Here is an 8,658-nt window from a genome sequence, read left to right as displayed (position 1 = left end):
TCCTTTAGCCTTTTCTTGTCTGGGAAGCTCTTTATCTATTGTTTGATTTTAAATGCTAGCCTTGCTGGGTAGAGTAATCTTGGTTGTAGGTCCTTGCTTTTCATCATTTTGAATATTTTGTGCCAATCCCTTCTGGCCTGCAAAGTTTCTCTTGAGAAATCAGCTGACAGTCTTAATAGAGCTCCCTTGTAGGTAACTAACTGCTTTTCTCTTGCTGCTTTTAGGATTCTCTCTTTGTTTTAACCTTTGTCATTTTAATTATAATGTGTTTTGGTGTGGGCCTGTTTGGGTTCATCTTTTTTGGGACTCTCTGCACTTCCTGGACTTGTATATTTATTTCCTTTGCCAGGTTAGGAAAGTTTTCAGTCATTATTTTAAATAAGTTCTCAATCCCTTGCTTTCTCTCTTCTCCTTCTGGTACCCCTATGATGTGAATGTTGTTATACTTGATGATGTCCCAGATGCCTCTTAAACTATCCTCATTTTTTCGGATTCTTTTTTTCTTTCTGCTGTTTTGGTTGAGTGTTTTCTGCTACCTTGTATTCCAAATTGTTGATTTGATCCTCTGCTTCATCTGGTCTGCTGGTATTTCCTGCTAGTGCATTCTTCATTTCAGTTATTGTATTCATCACTTCTGACTCGTTCATCTCATCATTTCTATCTCATTTTTTAATGCTTGCTATCTCTTTGTTGAAGTTCTCACAAAGTTCTTTGAGCATCCTTATAACCAGTGTTTTGAACTCTGTCTCTGGTAGGTTGTTTGCTTCCATTTCATTTAGTTCTTTCTCTAGAGTTTCTTCCTGTTCTTTCATTTGGGATTTTTCTTTGTTTCCTCATTTTGGGTGCCTCTCTGTATTTGTTTCTGAGTATTAGGTAGAGCTACTATATCTCGAGTCTTGGCATGTGGCCTTATGTAGTAGGTGACCCATGGGGCCCAGTGGCACAGTCTCCCTGGTCACCAGCTTCAGGTGCACCAGGAGTGTCCCTTGTGTGGGTTGTGTGTGCCCTCCTGTTATAGTTGAGCCTTGATTGCTGTTGGCATGTCAGTGGGTTGGATTGACCCTCAGTCTGACTGACTATGGGATTTGGCCACATTCACAGTTTATGGGCTGCTGTGCGGGGGGCTTGCCCCATGCAGCAGGATTCACCCCAGGGCACTCTGGTGCCTGTTGGAACCACGCTTTGTGTGTGCCACTTGTGGGGCTAATTGGGCAGTGCTCTGCTGTGGTCTGAAGCCAATCTCCAAGTACAATTGTTCTGGGGCCTCTTGGGAGGGGCTCTAGTGCAAGCCCAGGTCATCCACTGCCTGTGACCGGCTGGGGGCTACCTAGTAGGAGCTACAAAGCAATCCACAATGCCTGTGCTGTACCTGAAGGCCATGCTGTGAACCAAGGATGACTGCTACCAGTACTGGGTCTGGAGTAGCTCCACAAAAAGCCAGGACATTCTGAGGCCTGCTGCCACCTGTCGGCTCTCCATAAGTTTCAGCTGCTGATAAAGCCTCCTGCAGTTAGCAAGTTAGGTGAGACAGGTCTCCGTGAGTCAGCAGGGTAGAGCAGTGGAGCTCACCAGGGCAATCAGATTCAGATTTGGCCTGTGGGGGCGGGCTCAACACAGGGAAGATGACCCCCATCTGCCAGCTGCATGAGAGGCAGGCCCCACACAAGGAAAAGGGACTGTTCCTCCAGTACTTGCCCTGAAGTTACACAACTCAGTCCCTCCCCATATGTCTCCAATGTCTCCAGAGTCACTGTCCCTCCACTGGAGCCCAGGGTGAGTGCCTGTGTGGGACCTTTAAGAGGATGTTTGAGTTTCCTGAAGCATTCCCTATCCTACCCGGATGGTCAGAATCCCCACTGTTTTTTACAGCTAGAAGTTGTGGGAGCCCCTCTTCCTGGCGCCAGTCCTCCAGGCTGGGGAGCCTGGCATGGGAGGCTGGGGCCCCTCACTTTTTCATGGGGAACCTCTGTGGCTGAGATCTCTCTTCTGATTTTCAACCACCACACGTGGGTGTGGGACCAGCCAGTTNCATGCACTTTGGAGATACTTTGAAGGTAGTTCCTTTAATCAGAGTACAATTTGTATTATAGATTTGCCACAAGTCTTTGCTAAAGTATAACTGTATGTGCTTAATGAACCAATTAGCTGGTCACCTTCATTACATAAGCTGATTTACCTGTGAGGAGCTAGCCCACAAGGAGGAGGTCTGCAGGCAAGCTCGTGGGGGGAGTTGCAAGGGAACAGGAAGAAAGCCCATCCCCGTCTCAGTCGGACAGTCTAAGACTGTGCCTAAACCCTAAAGAGGGATGGCCACAGAAAGACCTTAAAAACTGTTTTCATGAGTGGTCCTGAGACACGTGAAGCACAAGCAGCATAGCTTTGGGCTAAGGGGACAAAGGGCCACCTGAAGAGGAGAGAGAGATGCTTTTCCCACCTCTACACAGCACACATGTGTCTTCAGCCCAGGAGAGGCTGCAGGGAGCATAACATGGCCTGGGTATCTGGCAGGGTTGCCAGATATAGCAAAGAAAAATACAGGATGCCCCATTCAATTTGAATTTTGGATAAAGAATCATTGTTTAGTGTAAGTATGTGTGAAATATTGCGTTATTTGCTTATCTAAAATTCAAACTTACCTGGGCATCTTGTATTTTATCTGGCAACCTAGCAGGATGGGGATTCACAGGATCACATCTGAAGACCCCAGCCCAGACCTCAGAGTGTCATAGGGACCAGCACCAGTTAACTCGCAGTAGTGGCCATCAGCCAGGTGGTTGGGAAGGAGGACCATGAAGGGTATAGTTGGGAAGTAATAAAGCTGTTCTAGGGACGCCCAGAAATGCATGGGTGAATGTTTTCAGGGGCCAGCGTTCCTGTCTTATTCAAGTGGGATGCAAGCAAGTGAAACTGAAGGTCCTCTTCATATGTCCTGGGTTGTATACTCTGGCCTTCAGAAACCCAAGTTACATTATTGTTTTAATAATCCCAGGTGTTTATTTGCTAGTGAAATAAAAATCAAATGAATAAATGAAAAACACTTATCTACAGACTACACTGGATAGAGATTACTTTTAACAGAAATGTCTTTTGTTTTATATGCTATCTATGAGAAGATGAATAATATTTATATACAAAAGAAAAATTTAGCTAAATGAAGTTATAAGATAAATGAGTCCTGGGGATGTCATGTACAGCACGGTGACTTTAGTTAACAATACTGTATTGTATATTTGAAAGTTGCTAAGCAAGGGATGTTAAGTAAACTTATTGTAGTGCTCATTTCATAATATATACATATATCAAATCATTGTGTTGCACACATAAAACTTATACGGTGTTATATGTCAATTAAATTTCAATTTAAACATTTGAAAAAAGAAAAACAAACTGCCCGTATTAGCCATAACCATATTTATATTAAAACAGCCATTTATTATAAATAAAATAATTTAGGTCAACACTGTGGGTCCCAAATAATGTTTTTATTTTTTTGAAAAAGGGTCTATCAATTATTCAGATTTATAAGTCATAAGATTGGCAAGAGGGTTATTTATTAAAATGCCCATGCTGGCCGTTTGAATATAGTAGGATTCAGAGTATCACAAGCAAAACTGCTAGAAGTCATAAAATATAAAGTGAATGGTTTTATCATCCCTATTCATGCAGCAGTAGAGATTAAAATTAATTTCTTAACACATAGGAAATTGTTTAAAGAAGCAGTCCTGCTCCCCTTTACCAAAAAAGAAGGGAGGTAGGAAGGAAGGAAGAAAGAAAAGTGATGAGGGGTGCAGATTAGTAAAATTTTTAGGATGGGAATAGTAGCAAGCCAATATCTGAACCCCTAGGCAGGCTAGGTTACGCTTTCCATGTATGAAAGGTTGCATTAAAAATAAAGACGAAGCATGCCATTAAATATTTTACAACAGCACTAATAAAGTGTGTGTGCTATTTAGAACCTGTCTTATTTTCCTTCACGATTATAAAGCTTTTAACGGCAGGGATTATATCTTGTTCACATTTCTAGCTTGAAAGAAATGTGGGAAAAGTCTCCCTTGTTATTTCTCCCTTCCCAGGAACCAGGTCTTCCTACACAAGGCAATTGGGCGATAATCTCTGTAAGGCACCCTCCTGGGTGGGTGAGGCAGAGCCTGAGTAATGGAGCATGAGGACCGGGATAGTGGAGCACAGTAAGTGCCCCAGGAGACACACATGCACCCTGCTACAGCTCGAGGGAGCCCGAAGCTCAGGGCCTGAACTAGTTTCTAACCCCTTTTCATAGATAGAGCATATCTCTCTCAGGGAATAGCACATAAAACTGGCATTAGCAACTTGACTTGTATTTTCTTTCATCCTTTTCACCTCTTTTTTACCTTGGGGATTATTTGTAAGGAATGGGAACTTTTCTACACTGTGAAACTTGAGACATTTTTTTATGAAGGAATCACATCTTATCAACCTGCCTCTTACTAAACCGTGTTGAATTTATAATTTAGTTAACGTCTCAAAAGCTTTTTATAAACTGATGTTTTCTACTTGTCTTCTTCCTGATAGAAGAGTACTTTGGTTATTGGTAACTAAATTGATAAGAGATCCTCTCGCCTTTCCCCTCTGTTCAGTATCCTGAAAACTTGTTGATGATGTTAAAGTTATAAGCATTGATCATCTGGTTCACTTAGCCTAAAGCAACAAATGTTTTTATCAAGGTGGGTCCTATTTCTTAATGGATTAAGAATTGCTTATTGATTGAGTCCCTCTTTTGAAATGTTTAAATAGTGAAGAGGGTCATTAAAAGGAAACAGACAAATCTATGTTTGAATCCAATTTCTTCATTTACTAGTTGTATAACTTTAGACATGCCTTTGTCCCTCAGTTTTTATGTGTTAAAAAATGGTATAATTAATATCCACTCTGCAGATTTTTTAAACTTCTGGCACTTCATAGTTTCTTAAAAAATTGTAGCTATTTTTCATATAAACCTAACATCATAACAACACCAAGGAAAGATTAGGAAGCCAAGTGAAAAATCACTTACAATCCCACTCACCAATTCTATAAACAATTTATTTTTATCTTCCATTGCAAAATACACAGTTGTCATGTAGAGTATACGTCTTTTCTGATCCTGTTTGTTTTCATTTTTTCAAAGTATTTTCATAATTATCATTTTTTGGTTGCTCAAAATTCTGGCAAGTGACTGTGATAGAATTTACTTAACTGTTCATTTATTGTTATCTTTGGAGTATTTCTGGGGCACTGTTTTTGGAGCTGGTTTTCACAACCCTTAACAAACAGGCATAAGGAAGGAAGCAAAAATACTCTGGCTTGTCAACAGAAGCGTAGGAAAAGACCATTTTCTTATGTGACTTAAAATGTCTCTTTCCTAAATATGTGAACTTATGAAAGCAAGATACAAATATAGGTCAACAAGTTCCAGAGGAGCCGGTGTCCCAAGAAAAGCCTTGGATAAAAATAAGAAGGACCTTATTTTATTTATAGACCAACTCTGAAATGCTGTAAATTGCTTTGTTAAGGACCACATCCAAGATTAAGCTTCTAAGAGTACCTTGTGGCTTATCCTACTACAAAGTAACTTTTACTGCTTTTCACTTGCTCAGTGATTTTCACAAGAAACACTTCAGGAACTTTCCAATTATATGATGCCTGGGTCCCCTCCCCAGACCAATTGAAACGTAATCTCTGGGGAAAGGGCCTGAGAGTTGGTATTTTTAAAGCTTTTTTTGTAATTCCAGTGGATAACTTAATTGGGAAACACTTAGACCAGAAGAAGACAGCCCATCCTACCCAGCTCCTTTGAAGATGTATCGGATGAGAAGATCAGGGAATAAAGCTGCTTCCCCTGAACCTCAGCTTTAGGCCCAGTCTGGGATCTCAAAGGAGAGAGCATTTGTCTCGACACCAACAATCACAGTTCCCTTGCTGTAGCTAAAGTGAACAACTTCACCTTCTCCTGCAGGTCCCTAATCTGGTACTGACTGGCCAGAAATATGATGTCTTAATCAATTTGCTATGCTTCAAAGATGTCCTAGATGGCTAGTCATTGCGAAAATATATCCCTCGACACTTTAAAAGCCATCCTTACTTAATATATTTCTGCAAGGAGATTAATAAAGAAAATCTGTAGGCTCATAGTAAATATTTATTATTATGGTGATAGAGCCAAAGGTAATAAATCTTGATAACTCAAAGAAGTATAATACTAGGACTTAAAGTACACTCAGTTTTTATTATTAGCTCCTTGATTTCCATCAAGATAAACTGAATTCCTTCATATCCTGAGGTGGTCTGTGTTTGCTAATTTGTAACCAGTTCTTTAATGCTATCCATTGTTAGCCCATCCTTTTGATAAGCACATAGGAGATAAAGAAATATGTGTTAAATGAATGACTTTTTAAAAAGATTTTTATTTAAAAATACAGTTAGCATATAATATTTTATTAGTTTCAGGTGACATAATAGTTATTCAACATTTATATACCTAAAGAAGTGATCACCATGATAAGTCCAGCAACCATCTGACACCATACCACACTGTCACAATATTACTGACTATAATCCCCATGCTGTACATTACATCCCCTTGACTTATTTGTTTTATACCTGGAAATTTGGACCTCTTATTGTCCTTCGCCTTTTCCTCCCCTTTTTAATTTTTCAGTTATAGTTGACATTCAATATTTTTATATTAATTTTGGGTGTACAGCATAGTGGTTAGACATTTCTATAATTTAAGAAGTGATCCCCCTGACTAGTCTAGTACTCACCTGGCACTATACATAGCTATTACCATATTATTGACTATATTCCCTGTGCTTTACTTTGCCTCTGTATGATTATTTTGTAACTACCAAAGTGTACTTCTTAATCCCTTCACCTTTTTCACCCTGCCCCCAACCTCCCCTCCATCTATCACACCAATAAATCTAGTACCCCATCTGAGACCATACATAGCTATTACAATATTATTGATTATAATCTTTATGCTATACCCTACATCCCCATGACTACTGTGTAACAACCAGTTTGTACTTCTTAATCCTTTCCCCTTTTCCTCCCACCACCCCAATCCCCCATCCATCTGGCAACCATCAAAATGTTCTCTGTTTCTATGAGTCTGTTTCTGTTTTGTTTATTTTGTTCTTTAGATTCCACATATAAGTGAAATCACATTGCATCTGTCTTTCACTATCTGACGTACTTCACTCAGCACAATACCCTCCAGGTCCATCCATGCCACTGCAGACGGCAAAAACCCATTCCTTTCCCTGGTCGAGCAATATTCCACTGTATATATGTACCACCTCCTCTTTATCCATTCTTCACCGACGGACACCCAGGCTGCCTCCCCATCCTAGCCATTATAAACAATGCTGCAATGAACATATGGATACACACGTCCCCTCAAAGTACTGTTTGGGTTTCTTCAGATAAATACCCTAAAATGAGATTAGTGGGTCCATCTTTGTCTCTTGTTATAGCTTTTGTTTTAAAGTCTACTTTGTCTGGTATAAGTATTGCTACCCCAACATTTTTTTTTTCCATTTTCATGAAATAACTTTTTCCATCTCTTTACTTTCAGTCTGTGTGTGTCTTTCAATATGAAGTCAGTCCCTTGTAGGCAGCATACGTAAAGGTTTTGTTTTCTTATCAATTTAGCCACCCTATGTTTTTGATTGGAGCAATTAATCCACTTACATTGAAAGCAATTGTTGGTAGATATGGAGTTATTGCCATTTTATTATTCATATTTTTAATCTCCCCCCCCCCATCTTAAAGAAGTCCCTCTAACATTCTTTGTAATACTGGTTTGGTGGTGTTGAACTCCTTTAGCCTTTTCTTGTCTGGGAAGCTCTTTATCTATTGTTTGATTTTAAATGCTAGCCTTGCTGGGTAGAGTAATCTTGGTTGTAGGTCCTTGCTTTTCATCATTTTGAATATTTTGTGCCAATCCCTTCTGGCCTGCAAAGTTTCTCTTGAGAAATCAGCTGACAGTCTTAATAGAGCTCCCTTGTAGGTAACTAACTGCTTTTCTCTTGCTGCTTTTAGGATTCTCTCTTTGTTTTAACCTTTGTCATTTTAATTATAATGTGTTTTGGTGTGGGCCTGTTTGGGTTCATCTTTTTTGGGACTCTCTGCACTTCCTGGACTTGTATATTTATTTCCTTTGCCAGGTTAGGAAAGTTTTCAGTCATTATTTTAAATAAGTTCTCAATCCCTTGCTTTCTCTCTTCTCCTTCTGGTACCCCTATGATGTGAATGTTGTTATACTTGATGATGTCCCAGATGCCTCTTAAACTATCCTCATTTTTTCGGATTCTTTTTTCTTTCTGCTGTTTTGGTTGAGTGTTTTCTGCTACCTTGTATTCCAAATTGTTGATTTGATCCTCTGCTTCATCTGGTCTGCTGGTATTTCCTGCTAGTGCATTCTTCATTTCAGTTATTGTATTCATCACTTCTGACTCGTTCATCTCATCGTTTCTATCTCATTTTTTAATGCTTGCTATCTCTTTGTTGAAGTTCTCACAAAGTTCTTTGAGCATCCTTATAACCAGTGTTTTGAACTCTGTCTCTGGTAGGTTGTTTGCTTCCATTTCATTTAGTTCTTTTTCTAGAGTTTCTTCCTGTTCTTTCATTTGGGAT

Source organism: Hipposideros armiger, unplaced genomic scaffold, assembly GCF_001890085.2.
Source record: "Hipposideros armiger isolate ML-2016 unplaced genomic scaffold, ASM189008v1 scaffold_499, whole genome shotgun sequence".
Taxonomy (NCBI): domain Eukaryota; kingdom Metazoa; phylum Chordata; class Mammalia; order Chiroptera; family Hipposideridae; genus Hipposideros; species Hipposideros armiger.
This window is presented reverse-complemented; position numbering follows the sequence as displayed.